Here is a 21529-nt window from a genome sequence, read left to right on the forward strand (position 1 = left end):
CAATGCCATACGTAGTAATGCAAAATCATGTGTTTTTGGTTTGAAAATTTGGTCGCCTAGAAATGTTTCAGATGCTTTAATCAAATAATGTGAGTAGAATATATCCTGGCCTTTGAAATAATCGAGTATTTTTTAGATAAGTCTTTTTATAAGCCCAGAAAAAAATAATGTATAAGGCCTATGAAAACTGCTTTAAAATTCAAAATCTCCTACTTACGAACCCATTTTCGGTTATGATTTTATTGTATAATGTGGCAAATTAAGTTATTTATAAAATGATCCAAAAAAATTAAATATTTATGCCTGAATATCCACAAAATAAAATAAAAGGCACTTTTTGGCCATGTTTTTTTCTTGCATAAATCAAAACAGGCGGATGGTGTTAAGCGGAAATTTAAACCTTATCGCCATCTACGTAAGGGTTGTTATTGATAGCGGCTGAATATAAAATATTACACGACGTAGTGCATCGCCTTAAGATTTCCACTTTATTTTAGTGATTTGATAAGGCAAATTCAACCGCAGGTCTGTCCAATACACGAAAACACAAATCATCCAAATATTGTTTATTACAGCGATTTCCTGCCCTTGTTACTTGCGCCAGGTCCCGTTTGGCTCAGGGCCATTCCTGACCACGGTGACATCAAGAGTGACTTTTAAAATCTGAATTCCGCACATAAGTTCCAATTGCCCCGAACTGTACGAAGCCAGTATGACCTTTGCTAGATGGCATCCCCTTTGGGGTAAGTTGTCAGGCTGAACGGAGTAGGGAGGGTAAAGAAATGGTGGAAAGGAAGGTTAGGTATTATTTCGCTTTTCAGATCTGGTCACAAAACACGGCTATTGCAATTTCAAACAGATCAGATTTGATTTTTTTAGCATTAATTCCACACAGGAGGCCTTGTGGAAAATAATTTTGTGGAGGGTCTTTTTAGGGAGGAGAGGAAGTTCTGGGAAGGAAAAGATATAAGTCAAGCCCACTAAGTCACCAAACGAAGCGAACCACTTGGGTGTCCAATGACAGAGGTTTTGGTTATCCATCAATTGGGGATGCCATAGTCCTACTTGTTGTAAACAGTAGGTAATCTAGTACGGTCACATTAAAAAAAGCATAAATTTTTGTTATCGTCTGTCATGTAATTTATCACAATAACTATTACAAAATATACAGCACGCGTCAGATAAATACTTTAATATTTACGTAAGCATGCACACGTTCTTTTGAACACTTCTTTCCCATATCCGAGTACATTCTTTAGGTAAGGTCATCCCCTCAATACCCGTGCGCTGGGAGGGGGTCGGGGAGAGGTAAGCCACCCCCCTCCTTCCCCAACCCATCCAAAGTAGTCCTTCCAGGAATTTAACTTCAACCGGCCGAGTTAGTTGAGATGTAAGCCGTCCTGTCATCCCGTTCACCCACGCCTAACCAAAATACCAACAATATGGACAATATTATTCATGAACGACTTTCTCTACTTTAAAGACTAACTAACTTTCTAACCTAACCTAACTATCACGCCGTTTTATCGCAGAGGTAGGCAGAGCGAATAGACCGCCACACAACTCTTGACACACGCTCCTTGCGAGATGTAAGCCATATAAAATTTTGTTCACCCACACCTAACGCTATCTGCTAATCTTTCTCATCTTTTAATATAAAAAATAAAAATAATTTCTTGTATTTTTAATTGAGTTGTAAGAACCCCTGTTAAAAATATTAAAATGTTTGGATAATGCTACTCTTTCCGCCACAAAAAAAAATCTCCAGGTATTAAAATATTCGGATAGATAGTGAAGTAATGCGACTTTCTCCTCACTCGATAGCCTTAAAAATGATTTAATGAAGAAAGCCCGCATTTTAATTCCCGCCATGGTGGCACAACTGTTTGAAAGATTCGAATTCGGTATGATTGAGTGCCCAGTCTTCGTGATTAAGACATTATTATCTGTGGTTACGCTTTGGGAAAGAGAAAAAACACTAAATAACCCACGTAATCACAACCTTTCTCTTTCTAACGCAAAGAAACCCATAGCAATACATAAAACAGCAAGTGTATTCGTATCATAAACGGATTGTGTTGTTCGAACCGTGGCTGAAATTTGTTAGTAGTCTCGCTCTGACGTCTTGATTGTGGGCGGACATTTTGTATCTCTCTGTCTACTTGATGGCTTAAGAATTTGTATTGGAAAGTAACTGTGTCGCTGTTGGCGTCTCGCTCGTTGATAACTTGATTTGGTTTGTGTTCTCGCCGTGGAATTGAGATAGAATCTTCTCTAGTCGTGTTTCGGTCGCCCGTCGCCCCCCGTCTCTGTTTGTTTAAAGCTTGTGAATACAAAACTGTCTCAAAAACATTTAAAAGCATAAATTCTTCATTTTACAAATATTCAGTGTTTTCTTCGGTTTATTAGTGTTCTTCTTTGTTCTTTTGCTTTCGGTGACATTGAAAATAATAATTAATCGAATGGTAGACTAAGTTATTACATTCTGTGATGTTTGAAACAAAATAATATCGACAAGTTTGTGTTATTTGTGTCAGTGCACGACTCAAAAGTTCAATTTGTGATTTAAATAATATAAAAGTGTTTATTTACGCAATGGGTTATCTTAAAATTGACCTAAACAATATGGATTATATCTTGCAGTTGGGGGCGAACTCTGTAAAAAGGTAAATATTTACATTAATTTTGATTGTTTTTAAATATTTCACAGCATTAAATAATACTAATTGAATATGTTAACACATTTTTCAACGCATTTAAAATGAATTGCATTCACAAACTGCTTAAAATAATTGTAGTTCATGAGGTTATTTACTTTTTAAATCTTGCTTTGAAGAGTAAAAAATACAATAGGTACAAAGAAATTCGTATTTATTCAGAAATGTTTCTTTGTATAACAACATTTTTCAAAAAATTATGTAAGTCTGTATTAGAATTTTTAAATGTAGTCAAATAACGTTTTGAATTCCATTTTTTAAATTTAAATCAAATTATGTTCTCAAGTTGCATTTTTAAATATGAATCGAACAATATTCTGCATTTAAATTTACAGATACAAAAAGAGTAATACATGTAACCGCGCCATATTCAAAATTTCAATGGCCGTCGGTTACTTTCATTAGGTAGGTACCCGTTATGAGGTTTTTAATCTACAAAAATGAGTAGGAACTTTCATTATACTATTTTCTTACGGAAAACCAAAAATTACGACTATTTTTGACATTGGTAAAAGCCTAGAAGCTTTTTTACTGATTGCAGATCTAAATTAATTCCTTTCAGAAATGCATTACGGAAAACACACCTATAATGCCAACAAAAATACGAAATTCTGTTGATACTGTAAAATGAGATCCCTAAAACCACCTTTGACGGTGCTAAAAAACATAATGTGGAGATCCAGAAGGGATGCTTGGATGACTTTCAAACCGTGACCAGATCTGATTAGCCAGGTACTACCCAACCTTCATCTTCCTAATTTCTTTCACCTCACCACCCGTGTCAGCCTCACAACTTAACCACGGTTGGGATTCTTATTCAATAGTAATGGCGTGATGGTTAATAGTTGGTTACTAACTAACCATCACGCCGTTTCCGCAGGGGTAGGCAGAGGGGACGGACCTCCAAACAACTCTGTATTGGCACACACTCCTTGCCTCATTCACATTCATACATCGTATAATACACATTCTTCTATTATTTAGACTGACATGGCCCTACTCAAGTATCTGAGTATCAAGTATCACATTTGCGTCACATATTCTCCTTGCACACCTTTCTTCGTACGTTCGCTTAAACAGCAAACATTTTCGATCAATTAATATTTTCATAAATAAACACCTTAGCATGATTACATAATTGAAAATATATTTATTAACCAGCGATATAATTGTTGGTCGATGCAATTAACATTATTGAATTAAAGTAACCATCAGAATTCCCAAAAAAATTATACCACGTGGTTTTTGGTGCCCCCTATAGTATTATATCCCCCATTGTGATATTAAACACCTGATATAAATTCACTTGTTAACCTTTATATCAACAGGTGAGTTACTTCGATGGGGTGTTTTTTTTTCTTCTTTAAACAAACAAATAATAAAATAACCTTATCAACACTGCATTCCAAATTTCTACCGATTTGTAAACATATTTCTCTTCAAAACTTTTAGTTAATTATATAAAATTCTCTGGTAGGAAAAAAATCGCAGTGTGCTCCGAAAATTAATAAAACACATTTTGTTCTGTTATTTAACATGTTATAGGTATGAAAAAAATCACAGTGTATCTTCAAATGCAACTAAAGCATTTGTCGAAAGATGTTTGCTCTATTTCAAATGAGTCGTGTTTTATTAAATATTTTCACAATTTTCGCTTAATTATTATCGGTTTTTAATATTAGCGCGCTGCCTGTAACATCCGTATTTACATATCTCCCTTTCAAACCATCTTTGAACGCTTACTACGGGGCCTTAATTATTAACGTTTTTTAGTATTAACGCAATATAACCCTCTAACATTCGTATTTACATATCTCCCTTTCAAATCATATTTTGCTTCTTTTTGAACGCTTACTACGGAGCCCTAAATAGCTAAATATTAATTTGTGTTTTTTGTCATGTGATTATGATATATGCACTCGTATGTACTCCACACAGGAAGGCCTATGTCATCTTTGGAGATGCTGTGTGTATGGTATTTTTGAGGATAGGAAGAGTAAACATGTTCTAGGAGAGAGGAAACACGGAGGCCGGAAAATCTTTTCACAGACGAGGTATTGAACTCCAAAACGACTCGTAGAAACGACATTTCTTATGTGACGTAAGGGTCAACTGTGTACAGATGTTGTGCACGTATTTGGCGTGTTTCCCAACTATGTACCGGTGAAAAAGAGATCAATGACGCCACTAATTGAAATACCAATAGAAAAAGTTTGTTGTTTTTTACATTTTTGCTATGGTTGGTAAATATATCATTTTAATATTTTTATAAAATGTAAAAAGTCACTCATATCGTTAAAATAAATACACCTTCCTGAAAGTTGCATTTTATATTGCGTAGAATGTATATTTTAAACGCACTTTTCTTATTGGTTTTCTCCGCTCTATCCCTACTAGCTTATGGCATTATAATCTGGGGTGGCTGTGCACAATCTACCATCGAACCTCTTCTAAAAGCATGGTAATACGTGTCATTAACAAGCGACCGACAAGATACCCCTCCACTCGACTCCTCTTAGAGTATAAGGTCTTAAACATACGACAACTCCACTTAAAATTTTAGCTAATACATTTCCTGTTCAAATATAAAAACAAAACTCTCTTACAACACAACTACACCACCAGAACAATAACCAACGGTCACTACAAAGTACCTTCACTACATACCACGTCAGCTCAAAGACAATTTTTCTTCCTAGCTCCTAAAATCTTTAACCTTATCCCTGAAAACCTAAAAACCGTGAGTCAACCCCATTCCTTTAAAAAACAAATTACGAAGTGGATCCTTACACACGGAATACATTACAACTACAATCTACAATACCCATTCATTCTACACTCTATCATTTTAATCACCTTTCAGAAAACACATAATATATCATTATTCCCTAACTCAGCGGTATAGTATGTACATAATTAATTAGTGTGATCTGTTTACTAATAATTCCTCAAATTTTTCATCTTCTTATAATTCTCTAACTTCTCCATCCTCTTCTTGCAACCCAAACTAGCTATACATCATTTTTCTTTTTTATATTATAGTAATGTATAGATTCTATGTCGGCAAACTGTAAAATTCACCCGCCATAACACAAGGTCATCCCTAGCATGGAGAGTGAAATATCACAAAAAACGACATGTACTCTCTAAATCATGTATCAATAAAATAAATAAACATTATTTGAAGCTTTGCTCCTCAATCTGTTTCACATCGAGGGACTAATCACATTTAGGAAGATAAATTCTAATCAAATACTTGTACTGTTGTACACCTCCCAACATAAAATTGGCTTTTCCTCTCCTAAGCCTCCCAGTTAAGTATGTTCCTCTATATTAACTACCTGTACTGAATATAAATAAATAATAATATATGTACATTCTAACGCAGCATCACGTTCATTGGTCAAACGCATTGTACATATAATTTTGTATTTTATTGATCGACGAACCGGTGGATGCAATCTTTTAGCAATAAGTTTATTTATTACAAGATAATACATTACAAAATAATAACAAAGTTATAATGTATTATTCCTAGTGAGTTTACAAAACTCATTTCGGGAAAGACAACATTAGATTACAAATGCAATTACAATTACGATTGACAAGACAACATAAATACATTCAAATAAATAAACGCAGATGTTATTATGGAGTTCCAAAGAAAGATGCTGTCAGTCATTAATAAAACTGCTGAGGAAATAGCTTTTAAGAGCTTTTGCCAATGTTCTTTGTTCGTTGCCGGAAGTTTTAGATTACTAGGTAATGCGTTGTATTGCTTATGTGTAATATAATATTAGTTAATAATAGTTGGTCAGGTCTATAGTTAGTAATAAGACAGATTTTTGTAGAAGTATAATTAGTATATTATATCGACCGGTCGGTAGCCGAGTTGACATCGCGTTTGGGTCCCACCTAGGCGTAGTGTGTTCAATTCCTCGGCTGGCTAAGTCCTCCATCACAATACAAGCAATAGTTTCCGCTTACTGTGGTGGTAGTAGAAGATTTTCAAATATTGTCAGGTTATTCGTAACCCGGGAATGTTTGTCTTTCTTTAAAAAAAAATATATATATATTTATACAGCGCCATTGAGGTGATTTTCACAGAAAGTTTGCGAGAGTATCTGTTCTGCCGCGTGGTATTTTGAACAAGTCGTGCTGACGACTACGGCTAAAGTTTTCATTCTTAGAAATGTTCTATCAGTAATAATTTCTCTTCATATGAAAAGTAATGATTTTTTTAAAGCCTGCACCTTGTAACAACATTGTGACGGAAGTCAGTCGCTGCGATATTGTATTTTTAACAAACGTGATTATGGACGCCGGTGTGACGTTGCTTTGTTATTTTTGGCGATCACAGATGTCCCGAACTGAGCTCTGCGTACACAACAATACTACATACATACAACATGTTATTATATTACGCTATAAAAGAATAAGGAGAAAAACGATGCAGTTCAGTTTGTAAGAAATGCGATTGAGAAATTTGTAAGATATTATTTAATCGTCAATAATAGTCGTGTTTAGTGACCAGATTTGAAAAGCCACACTTCTCAAGCTTCTTCATCACCTCCCCACAACTTACACCAAATTATTGACGATGCCATTGTTAAACTAGCTCCGGTCAATTGCGATTCTTGTGCTGTATTTTCGTAAAAAAAAACTGGATTCTTTATTTAAGACCAATTGACTATGCTACCCAATTTCACCCGAGAAGATAACATCAAACAACATACAACAAACATCATACAACATACCCACCCAGTCTAGTGTTGACGTCTCTCTATGTCCACATTAAACAAATACAAAATCAACAAACAAAAAAATAGTGTACTAAGTTTAAAGTTTTAATTTATAATAAATTGAGGATCGCGCATCACACCTGTGTATTCTTATCTCACGGAGTTGCGTTTTTTACTGTTTTTACCCCAAGTACAAAACTGTCACCAAGTGTCAATCTTTTCGAAAAAAAAACTCTGCCGTTATAAAATAAACAAGTGTCAACTAAAGTGATTACTACCATTTAATTTATAATAAATTGAGGATCGCGCATCACACCTGTGTATTCTTATCTCACGGAGTTGCGTTTTTTACTGTTTTTACCCCAAGTACAAAACTGTCACCAAGTGTCAATCTTTTCGGAAAAAAAAACTCTGCCGTTATAAAGTAAACAAGTGTCAACTAAAGTGATTACCATCTTATATTGAAAGTTATCATCTAAAAATCATTTTTACATAGATTTCGCTTATAACAACATCCAAAATGAATACTCAGTGCATAATATGTCAACAAAATATTGACACCCCATCAGACTTTGTATGCTGTTGTCTCTGTGAAAGCAATTATCATCTCGGCTGTGCGGAAATTGTGGAATCCTCCCGTCGAAGTGCAAGAAATACACAATGGAAGTGTAAAAAATGCATTCAACATCCAAAAAATAAACTGAAGCAGACGACAAAAAATGATATATTATTATTAAGTGATGAACTGCCATCTATCGTCAAACAAGGTAAACATATGAGTGAATCACCAAAAACTGCACCCGTCCAGCCAAAAGGCACGGATAGTTTATCAATTACAACCACAGATGGCAATGGGCTTCTTACTTCAGAATTATTTATTAATGAACTATCCAATTTTAAAACGGCTATAATGGAATTTGTTGAAAAAAAACTAGACTCATATGCCCAAAAATATGAATCGATTATCTTACAAAATCAAGAAATTATTAAATCCATACAATTCATATCGGAACAACACGATGAATTAAAAAAACGCATAATTGACATTGAACAATCACAGAAAACAGTCAATACTGATATGATGGAATTAAATAAGCGTAATTCTATCCTACAAAATACCATATCCCAACAAGAAGACAAAATTGACCGACTGGAGTACCTTAACCAAATATGCAATATCGATATAAGAGGTATTCCAGAATCAAACACTGAAAATCATATTGAAACACTAAAAAAAATATCAAAAATTATTAACTATGGAGATACCGCACTACCCTTACAATCTGAAATTACGAAAATATATAGGCTAGGACCGAAACTGTCCGAGAAGAATCCCAGATCATTAATAGTGTCTTTCAATAATATTAAATCACGTGATGATTTTCTAAACAAAATTAAAGCATATAAAAAATCCACTGCGACCACCACAAATAAACTAAACACAGCGGACCTAGGACTGTCACAAGAAGCCAAACGTATTTATGTGTCCGAACATCTGACACAAAAAGGAAAATATCTACTTTCGCAAGCAAAAAAATTTTCCAAAGAAAACGATTATAAACACTCCTGGACGGCTTCGGGCCGTATTCTGCTGAGACAAACAGACACCTCCAAAATCATCACAATAAAAAATCTCCTTGATCTCGATCGACAAAAACGTCAATCACTGTGACGGTTGATAAAAGGTATTTCATTCTTTACTGTGCTGCATAATAATAATAATCATTCGGCTGATATCTTTTTTTTCGTAAGTTTTTATATGTGCCGGATCTCTAGTAACAAAGTATATACCCAAAATAATGCCTTTTTACTGTCTTTAGTATTTTTATCTTATAACAGAACGATTATTGTAATAATTGCTAATCTTGCTACTTACTATTCTTACTATATTTTATCTCTTTTGTTTGAAACTCGAGTTTTTTCAGTACCCTTTAAGCAAAAATTTGTTCATTCCGTAAATATTATTTTCCTTGCAAGTTTCTATTTGTCTCGTATCACTCTTAACAATTTAAATTCTCAAAATAATGTATTCTTACCTTCTTTAGTAGATTTCTCTTGTACGAACATAATTTTTATAATAACTGCTAATATTGTTGTTAAACATTTTTACCATATTTTACTTCTTATCATCCAAACACATCATTTTTTAACATTATTTAAGAAAAAAATAGATCTTTCTGTAAATATTTTTCTCCTAGCATGTTTTTGTATGATCCATACAACTATTTTCCATTTATTAACCATTCAAATTAACATATTCGTACTTTCTTGTAACAGCATAACTATTGCAAAAATTGCTAATCTATCTTGTAATTACTCTTACCATAGTTTATTAATTTTGGTAAAAAGTAAAGCCTCTTTAATATTCTATAAGAAAACAGTAGATCATTCCATACGTATTGTCCTACTCACATGTTTTTATATGATTTACACCACCATCAATAATGTATTTACCCAAAATAATGTGTTCATACCTTCCTTAACAGATTCCTCTAGTTTTGACATAACTACTGTCACAAATTCTAATGCTTTACCCTATTTTTCGATATTCTCACCATATAAACAAATAATACCACTTTTATTAACACGAATATTTCTCACCAGTATTAATATTTGCGGTTGTTTCTTGACAACACTTAATACATTTACCTCAATACTATTATCTTGGAAAGAAAGTTACTGGAAATGCTCTAACTCTGTTCTAATTACATCTTTGTTCACTAACCTTGTTCTTATCTATTTATCACACTTTCTCATACTCTTCATACATGCTCGTGATACAATTAGGTGGTACTAGTCAAACGAAATGATTGATATTAATCTACAAATAGAAAACCACGGTAACGTGATTTCTACTGAAACCAATGATGCCTCAAAGTGCATAAATATTCTAAAACCCTATAAACGATTAAAAATATTCTCAACAAACATTCGAAGCATTGATAAGAACTATAATGACCTACTTGTAACACTTGCCGATTTGAATAATATTTTTGACATAATTATTTTAACTGAATGTTGGATCAAATCAAATTACACTCACAAAAACATTACAGGATTTACAGTTTTCAATACACAAAATAATAAGACACAGTCAGATGGAGTAATTGTCTATGTAAAATCTGAGCTGGACCCGATTATCTCTGAATTATTCATTGATAATGCCAACTGCCTTAAAATAAAAACCATCCAAACCACAATTCTTGCACTATACAGGTCACCTAAACACCAAAATATTTCATCCTTCCTTAAATCCTTAGACTTGGCCTTATTTAACTGTACACCAAATGAAGAGCTAATGGTGATCGGTGACATTAACATAGATTTACTTAAACCAAAAGCATCACAAACACTCGACTATAAAAATCTCATGACTCAACACGGGCTTATTTCTTATATTAATGCTCCTACTAGAGTAACTGATACTAGTAACTCATGTATTGATCACATATTTCTACGATCAAAAAAAAATGCAAAGGGAATTATATATCAATCAACCATAACGGACCATTTCTCAATAGCAATTGGTTTTATGCATAATAAACCCACTACCGAAACGTCACGTAGTAATATAAAAAAGAAACACATTAATCTCGAGAAACTAACTTCTAAAATTATTTTAGAAAATTGGCTCTCCACTCTAAACTCCACAGACGTAGACATTGCTTTTAATACCTTCTCTGAAACTCTCTTGCAACATATTGAGGATGTCACTGAAGAATCCCATGTGAATAATTCAAAAAATAAAAAACTGAAACCATGGATAACAGATGGCCTAATTTTTTGTATTAAAAAACGGGACAAGCTTCACAAAAACTTACTCAATAATCCAGACATTCAAGCCCAAATATTTTATAAAAAGTACAGAAATATATGTAATAATATCATTAAAACCACAAAAGAAAACTACTACAAAGAAAAACTGTCCAGAGTCGGTAATAATAACAAACAAATTTGGAATATCGTCAAAGAAATATCTAACACTGACCACCCAGTACAACCAATCAATAAATTAAACATCAACGGCCAAGACACCTCCCTAAATGACCATCCAGACACTGTGACCAATCACATAAATGAATACTTTTGCAATATCGGTAAAAATCTAGCATCAAAGATTTTAAATAAGACATCAACCGATGAAAATGCCCTTGCCGACATTATCAATCAATGTGCCAGTGAAACAGATAATATACTCACCTTAAACCCGACCAACTACGATGAAATTTCTCAAACTATTAGACAGTTAAAGCCCTCTCATTCGTGCAATCATGACAAAATTTCCTCAACTATACTAAAAACAGTTGAACCCTTTATAATCCATCCATTAGTACATATCATTAACCTCAGTCTCACTAAAGGTGAATTCCCAAACAAACTCAAACTTGCCCTAGTTCAACCAATTTTTAAGTCCGGAAATCCTACTGACATAACAAACTATAGACCAATTTCTATATTATCATCACTATCAAAAATTATTGAAAAAATAGTAAAAAAAAGACTTATCGACCATCTTACAAAATATAACATACTCTCGTCAAACCAGTATGGCTTTAGAGAAGGACTAAATACAGATTCAGCTATTTTAGAACTAACATCACATATAACACAAGCCTTAGACAAAGGTGATAAATGTTTGGCAGTATTTCTGGATTTAGCTAAGGCATTTGATACAGTATCTCATCCAATCCTTCTAGCCAAGCTCAAAAAAATCGGATTAAAGAATAAGGCATTTGATTGGTTCAAATCGTACCTCACAGACAGAAAGCAATGTGTTAAGCTACCATCGCATAAACCATCCCACTCAACTAGCATTAACTTTGGTGTGCCACAGGGCAGTGTACTCGGTCCCACACTTTTTCTCATTTATATCAATGACTTATGTAAACTATCTATTATTGATGGTAATATAATCACTTTCGCCGATGACACTGCCCTAGTACTAAAAAGTAAGACATGGGAAGAAACATTTCATAGAGCGGATCTAACATTGCAAATTATTAAACAGTGGTTGGATGATAATCTACTCACCCTAAACATAACTAAAACGAAATATATAACGTTTAGTCTTAATATTCCGAGTCAGCCTTCAATCAATCGTACACTAAAAATACATTCTTGTAGAGATAACTCTAGTTGTCTGTGCAATCCACTAGAACGAGTAGATTCCATTAAATATTTGGGTGTAATAATTGACAATAAACTACGATGGGAAGATCACGTAATAAATGTTACAAACCGTATACGGAAACTGGCATATATCTTCAGGTCATTACGAAATATTCTAAATAAAAATACACTAAAAACGGTATACTTTTCTTTATGCCAATCAATTATATCTTACGGTATAGTAGTTTGGGGAGGATGCTCTAACACGATATTAGATCCATTAATTAAAGCTCAAAAATTGATAATGCGGACTATTTACAAAGTACACTATATTCACCCCACGAAGGACTTATTTAACGACTTCAAAGTACTCAACATAAAATCCTTATACGTCAAAAACATATCCTCCTACTATAAATTCAAACATACGAAAAAAAATATTTTTGAATCGACCCATAATACAAGATATTCCAACAAATCCAATTATACTATTCCCCCAATAAAAACCTCAATGGCACAAAGACAATTTAACTTTCTTGCTCCAAAAATATTCAATAATTTAACGTTAGAAATAAAATCAATAGCCAAATACGACAGTTTCAGGAAAGCGCTCGGGAATTTTTTGATGTGCGATTGTTATAGTGTTAGTAGCCTATTCCAAGTACTCAGATAGAGGTGTATATATTGTTTATATGCGTGAGGATGCGTCATATGGGTGTATGTATACATGTGTTGTTATATGTATATAGGTTTGTCTGCTGCTATATACACATGTGTGCTTGCATGCACACATATTAAAAATTATATATATAATTATGTACATTTTTACAATCTAATGCTAATTTACTTATTTCTCCTTTCTAATTTCTATCTTCTACTTTTTATTACAATTTTTCCAAAATTTTAGCTTCATCTATAGTTACTTATTTCATATGTTTACACTAGATTTCATATTTCATACAAAGTAATTACACTCAATTGGTCACCATGAAACAGGCAGCCGCCTAGTATGGTGATTCATTATATCTACTTTATGTAAATTTCGAAACAATGTAACATGTATTAAATAAATAAATAAATAAATAAATAAATAAATAAACATACTTATTTCTGCGTAAAATCTGGTTCAGTGAACCAAAATTTGCTTTGAATAATGACATATAAATTTAAGGCAAATTTGAGTTCACTGAACTAGATTTCAACCAGGACAGCACAGACAACCGAACTTAGTATATTTGATGATGGTACATGGTAGGAGAAATTCAAATGTTGCCCAAATACTTGGAACCGTCTGGAGCCAGTGATACTATAGCATCCTCAATTGAGGCATGTTGTGAGGCTGAAGGTAGTGGAGAGGGGTAGAGGAAGGTGAGGAATTACATGGCGATTCAGATCTCGTCATCAAACAGGGCTGTAGTAATTGCAATTAATGTTTAAAAATTAATTTAATACATTTTATTTGTGCACGCCGGTTTTGGATGTAGTAGTTTAGAGGGAGCTCGTTAATATAAAAAAAAGATAATAATTAAGCGGAAATGGTGAAAATATGTAATGAAAGACGTCTCGTTTAGTAATTGAGCAAAAATCTCTTTAGTGGCATTTAAAAATTGAAGCAGAATGGCAGAAAGAACACTGATTTTTTTCAAGCCTATAACATATTAAATAACAGAATAAAACGTGTTTTTAATAATTTTCGGAGCTTTGCGATTTTGTTCTATCGAGTGAATTTTATATAATTAACGCTTTACAAGTGTATAGATATTATCTTAAAAAATAACATACTTTTTTTTGGAACTTAAAAACTTAAAGAGTTAAAGAGAAACTTGTTATAAATCGGGAATGCTGGGGTTTTAACCGGCGACCTCCGGACTACGGTTGTTTATAATCCGGGAATGTTTGTCTTTCTTTAAAAAAATTATATATATATTTAAGAATTATTAAATATCTGTCCACCATCTGTATTGTTCCCAGCTTCCCGCTACTGGTATCTATGTGCGTTTAGTGGTGTTTTAGTTGGCAGCGAGTTCACAGAACGCTTTCCACCCGTTGTTCTGAGTCGTCTGTCATCACCGCCCGCTAGAGTGTCACGTGTCTCCGTATGGTTATGCAGATTTAACGACAAACCACAAATGCTGTTCCGACATTCAATACCTACCAATTGTACTAAATATCTGACAAGTAGTTCTGTGAACAGTTAGTAAACCTCGCGTCCAAAAAAGTATATATTTTTCTCTTATTTCAATCGAGCCATAGTAATTATAAATAGTACTAGTCAAAAACAGCATATTTTCAGGAGAGCAATTTCAAATTTATAAACTGGGATTACTTTTATTGGGTGATTAAATAAAATATTTAAAAATATGTTTTTGAACAACTTACTTTATTATTAAGACTAAACTTGTACTTCCAATACCAAATCGAATCTCTAAATAGTATAAAACAAAGTCACTATCCGCATCTCTCTGTTTGTGCGCTTAGTTCTTCTAAAATACGTAACCGATTTGAATAGGGTTTTCACTATCATTTACAGAATTTCTTCCGTAGGGTATATATATATATAAAACATGCTTATTATATTTATAGAAAGTAGATAAAGTCCAGGTACATTTCAGTTGTATTATTATAAACTCTTGCCTATTTTGAATTGAAATATGTTTTTGAGATTTTTTATTTATTTCGATACCACTTGAAATTTTTTTCTCGGAGATTGAAAAAATAACATGCCTTTTGTTTTACTTTTTGTCTAAATACCTAACATGATATTTAATAAATCAAAACCAATTGTTTCTCTGATTCATAAGATTTGTAAGTAGGTACTTAAATTCCTACCTACTTAATTATTATAAACATTTTATTTTGATGATTACTTTTTTTTATTTCCAATTAAAAATTAAATTATTTGTATGAAGAAACGTCGCTATCTCAATTACAATTCTTTTTACAATCTTTCTCGAGGCTCGTGGGTATTATAATATTGAAAAAAAGGCTCATTTTACAATTGAGAAACTAATCTTTATTAAACCATTAATATAACTACTATCTTTTTTACCATTTATACATCCGATATCATATTGTTGTAAAACTGTTTAATGGAGATTATAAAACAAATAATAGGAAATATACAATATTGTATATTACAATTCTTAATTTTGTTTGTGTGTCTGTAACTGTGATTCAATGAACTCTAGAACTTTTGCTTTGCAAGTACAATCATTGTGTTTGTTCTAAATATTATATTGGGATAATATTATATTTTTTTGAAATCTTAAAACATAAAAAAATTAGATGTTATTGGACAGTTAGGATCTCACTGGTCTTAGTGATCAATGACTTGGTGAAAAAAAAGTTTAGTTTTGAAAAAAAAAACATAAAAAATTTCACTTATTATTTTGACTCCAAAGAATATCAGGAATCACTGGTTAAAGTTTATCAAGTATGTCCCTCAACACTCTGTATGTATTATAAATTATGTGTGTATATTTATAAGCCCAAAAAAAATTAAGTATCAGGTCTATAAAATCTGCTTTAAAGATCAAAATCTGCTACTTGCGAACCCATTTTCGGTAATGGTTTATTGTATAATGTGAAAAATTAATTTCTTACGAAAATGATAGCTAAGACATTTAAATATTTTTGCCTGAACTTCGCAAAAGAGAATAAAACACAATTTGCATAAAATTGGAATTTAAACCATATATCTACATAAGGAGTGTTATTGTTAGCGGCCTGATTCCAAATGTAAATTGGAACTGATTTGTCGAGAATTCGGAGAATCCATGAGTTTTCACGGATTTGCACTTATAACTAATAATAATTAAAAATATTTAAAATGTGTGTAAGTGCTATTATGTCTTAGCAGGTCGATATTAGTTCATAGATAGGGAGATAGCCTGTTCTAAGTAACGAAAAAGATCCCTGCCAAGATGGAGGACTGAGCTATCAGAGATTTAAACCCAACGCCCAAGTGGGAACGCGACGCATTTGTTCATTCGACTACTAAACGGTCAATTATAATATATTACGTCTGCCCAAACTATCAACTTCTACCGACTCAATTCAGGTAGCCAGCGAGCAGAATTGATTTTCTTCAAAGCCTCTACCAAAAAATTCCTTCTGACTCTTTATTTTTCTCTTTCTTTAGAGCCGAGGAAAAAATGCGAGTCAGCTTGCTTAGAATTGACAAAATAACAACAAATAAAATATATACAAAGACAAAAAGAGAGACGTACATGCATTTTAACGCGAGACGGAAAGAGAAAGAAACATTTCTTTGTTGCTTGAAGATATAAAATAAAATGATCTTCGCTTCAAAACTCAAAAGCTCGAAAGAAAGCATTAGGACACTTAAAAAAAGTGTAAATATCATTTATGTGACTCTTTAAAAAAAATATTTTCTTATTTGATTTGATTTTTCCTTTTTTATGAGGTGTCTGCCAATTTTAGAGTAAGTTGTTACAGTTTTCAAGACAAAGGATTGTTGAGTTGGTGCAGTAATGTCATCATTTGGTTCTGGTAGAGATGTTGGAACATTTTATTCAAGGTTTTTGTAAAAAGGGCCAAGGATTTTATCTGAGCTTTTTATTGAGATGTAGCACACGCAACTCTTACATGTCCACGTCCTTTTTAAGATTTTATTCGCTAAATATCTTTTATCTGTATCGATATTTTTTTATATATTTGTCCTTAAGGCCCGGTAGTAAGCGTTTAAAGATAGGAGTTATGTTAATAATAATAATATAATATTGGATGATTTGTATAGCGCCGTTTTTGTACAAAATCACCTCAAGGGCGCTGTACAAAACATTTCTACAATGATCTATGTTATTACTAACTATATATGGAGATAATATACAGTACAATACTTACCTGGTAGGTGTCACTTGAGATTAACACATAATTAACATTAACTAATTGTTTATTAGCGAAATTTAGATACAGGATTTAGGACATAATTGAATATAACTGGACTTTTTCTCACGAATGGTATATTTAATTTAAGGGTATGACCGCTTAAAAAGGTAAGTTTTTAGTTTAGACCTGAATTCTATTGGACTTGTTATGGATCTTAGTTCCGGAGAGAGTTTATTCCAAGCCTTCGGCCCAGATACTCCGAAAGCGCGATCACCAAACTTAGTATTTGTCTTGCGCTTAGGTTCTATCATTCTGCCTACAGCTGATGATGTTGCTGATCTAAGAGTTGACTGCCTCAGACCAGTGTTTTCCGGGACGCATAGTTAGAAATGTTAGAGAATATTACGATATCAAAAATACCAACAGAATGCACAAATGCGAAATTAAATTTGGTGTCAATCTATTTTGCGTTTAAATTATACGAACATTGGTTTACAAATTAGTATATTAAAGTATAAGTGGATAAAAAGGTCTTTAAAACACGCGCGATTTTTCGAGCACGACGGCGTAGCCGAGTGCTCGAAATAAAGCAAGTATTTTAAAGACCAGTTATCCACGAATACTTTACGCTATTTTTTTTTATTGGTACACTTTGACAACATAAATATTGATATTATTATTAAAAATTTGGAAATAAGAACTATTAATGAATTCGTGATGTGACATCACAATATCTTGTTGTCATGGAAATGAAAAACACAAACATTAATTTGTGTTTTTCATTTCCATGACAACAAGATATTGTGATATTGTATTGTTATTTTATTATTTTAACTATAAATCCTGTCAGATTTATAGTTAAAAGTTGACATTTAGACTTCACATTTTGTTGATTTGTTGATGTTGCCATGGTAACTTTAAAAAACGCGCGTTCCATGAAGTGCGATTTAAACACGCTAGAGCGTACTTTAAATGAGTAAAAAAGGGCACCAATAAAAAAAAATTAAAAAAAAATTATTTCAATTTGGAGAATTTTATCGCGTGTGTATAAAGTGTATGAGACGCAGCGTTCACGTTGTACGACTGTCCCCCTAATTAATAATTTTGACGTTATTAATTGGTTGATTCAAAATTGAAACATTATGAATGCAGCAGGAAATGGTCACTTAATTAAGTACCTTTCTTTCTTTTCGTACATGTGCTATATACCTATATGTTGTTCATGACAATAATTAAACGTATTAATTTCGGTTGTGCGTCTATCCGTGTAATCCTGGTACAATGAACTCAAAACTCTTTGAATTTAAAGTGTTATTTTAAAAATTGGAACTGATTGAGAGATTTCAAAATATATTTAAAAATTTAGAAAAATATATCTTTTTTTAAAGTTGAAATAATGTATCACAATACGACAATATAGGTAAAGACACACTGGGCCTACGTACGCAACGTGTGCATTACTACGTTCCCAGTGCGTTAACGTGCACACTTGTCCTACGCAGACAACGCGGATTTGAATCGTACTATATTCGATATAAATTACTTCGTGATTGTTCTCGTATGTTTCACGTTTTACAAAATCTATTGGTAATTTCGGCAAACAATCATAAATTGAATGCCAAAACTATGATAACTTTAACCCCTTGGGAAATTTCGGGAGATATTCTTCAGACAAAGAAAAACCGTATAAATTTTTTGGGAGATATATCTTCCAGCCTGATACGGTCTCATAAAAGTTATGCTAATTGGACCGCAGAATATTTTTATATCAATTGAAAAAAAGTGGATAACTTTTATTAAATATGTTTTTAGTTTCCTGTAAATAGTAAGTGGTAATTACAGTTTACACGATAAAATCCATTAGTAAGCGACTTTATAAACTTTATCTTTGTTTGCGTTCAAAATTTTATATACAAATCTGTAAAGGTATTTCATCTGCTTTCAAGAACAATACATAAGTTTAAAAACTGCAACTTTATCTTGAATCAAATGTAATGCGAAAATATTGTCCGCGGAATCTTTATTTTGACAGTTCTCCTAAGAGAAGTACATTGCAAATGTCAGGGGCTTAACCGTCAAATCAATTCCGCCTTCAAGGCCTTAGACACATTACGCTATATAATGCGCGCATAAATTGGGCGTGGCATGTACGTATTATATCTTGGGCTGACACACTACGCTATAATCTTCCTCAGAAGAGAGGATCAGATCAAATGGGAAACTGCCGCGGAATATCAATTCTTTGTATGGGAGTGTCACTTTGACAGATGACATCCGCGTAATTACAGCTCTCCGTAAATTGTTCTGACCCCATCTCCTGTCGTAGGTAGGAGAGGGGGTCGCATAATATTCAAATATAGCCTGGCTAGCAGATCACAGCGCATATCGTCGTCACGCCCACACTTATAGCACATCATCTTTTTAGGTGACAGGTCTGTCACCACCTCACCTTTAAGGTCTCATAAAATCCCGTTCAAATTCTTTAGCAATCCCGATCTGGACAGCGCTGATTACGTTGAGTGTGACAAGTGTGTTTCTGAAGCATCTATTTTCATAGAAAATATATGAATTGTAAGTTGTCCAGATATATATATGCGTTGCGTAGATTGCGTACGTGTGCCTAGTATGTCCTTACCTTAATTCGTATGTGGTCGATAATCGTAACTGGGCCCACTAGAAAATTTCCTATGTTCAAAACGCAGCTTCGGTTTATAATACGTTATCTTCGGAATCCGATTCATTAGTAACTGTTCGCGTGTTTTAGAACACCAATTAGAATTGAAACTTGAACCTAGAACGAGTAGAAGTCTGAGCATGTGATAACAAACTGGTCCCCACTTGATTGATATGGGAAAATAAATATAAACTGAGCTTAATGTGAGTCGATATCGAAGACACTAAGTATGTTTTAATGTAGCCATTGGTTTTAATAGTGAAAAGATTTCAAAATTAGCGTTTTTGGTAGGTTTTACGTTATAAAAATCTACGCTTGGTCGTGTTGATTCATTTGCGTATTTGTCAATGTCAGTTGCGAAGTAAATTGATTTGATAAATAATATACTGTATGTTTTTAAGACATTTTTCGAAATGATGACCACACGTGTCGTTTCTATGGCTCGTTCTTATGTTCAACAGTTTGCATTTGGAATGATTTGTTAGCCTCTTTGTCACTTTATTTACTCAAAAATGACCCTTCTCACAGCATCCTCTAGGATGACAATTGGACTCTGATAAATTATTGGAAATAATAATGTCGGTGGTGTCTAGAATGACCTCTAGAATTTGGATTTGATCTGATTTTCAAAATTGGATTTGATTATCGCTTCTCTGAATGAGAACGTTTCAGAGAACATTGATAATAATTCTATACTTGAATTACGTATTTCTTTTATTAAATTTTTTGAAAGATGTCTTAATTTTTCAAATTTACTAAAACGGTGTTAATTCAAATGGTCTTTTGAAAGGCAATAATAATTATAAATGTTTTTGTAACAAATACAGTTAATGATATCCTCAATGGGATCTCCCATATTGAGATCTCATTTACATACTATTAAAATATATTAGGATCGATAATATGAAGTAATTATAAATATATTATGTAGTTTTTTTTCTGAAATAATATAATTTTACTATTTTTTTTTTTTTTTTTTGTTTTTTTTTCGGCATTTGAGTGGTTTTGTTTTCATTCTCTATTTGGTGTCAGTATATTTTCTACTTCTGATCTCCATGCTATGTATCCAGCTTTTTGTTTGAGATTTACATGTTATAATATTTTGAATGAGAGTGGGATTTTTCACTGTATCAATAATCTAAATTGATTTTTGTCCCCAAATATTTTAGGGTTAGCTACAAAGTGACGCACATTCGAACTCCTTCGTCCTGAATTCATTTCCAGTGCATTTATCGAAACAAATAATATCGTTTTCCCGGTATCGTATTTCGAACCCGCAAATTGCCTATAGCGCGAGTAACCCATGCGCTCTAAAGCAATTCAAAGTTTACGAACCGAAAAATAACCAATATATTCGAATCGGATTCAGTTTTTATCGAAAATGAAAATTTCTTTGTTCTCTTACTCGGTGTAGTGTCCCTAAAAATGCAAAAAAA

General features: G+C 32.8%; 1 protein-coding gene across 3 annotated transcripts in view; it reads left to right on the top strand.

Moving 5' to 3' along the window:
* The first annotated feature begins 2294 nt into the window (after positions 1-2294).
* Positions 2295-21529, top strand: part of ci (transcriptional activator cubitus interruptus) — a 216204-nt gene continuing 196969 nt past the window's right edge. For all 3 annotated transcript variants that reach the window (XM_089649155.1, XM_089649156.1, XM_089649157.1), the window contains exon 1: positions 2295-2666. The gene's annotated coding sequence lies outside the window, so the exon portion shown is untranslated. The remainder of the gene's footprint in view (positions 2667-21529) is intronic.

Source organism: Hesperophylax consimilis, chromosome 29 (assembly GCF_061612785.1).
Source record: "Hesperophylax consimilis isolate HC1 chromosome 29, BYU_Hcon_1.0, whole genome shotgun sequence".
Lineage (NCBI taxonomy): Eukaryota > Metazoa > Arthropoda > Insecta > Trichoptera > Limnephilidae > Hesperophylax > Hesperophylax consimilis.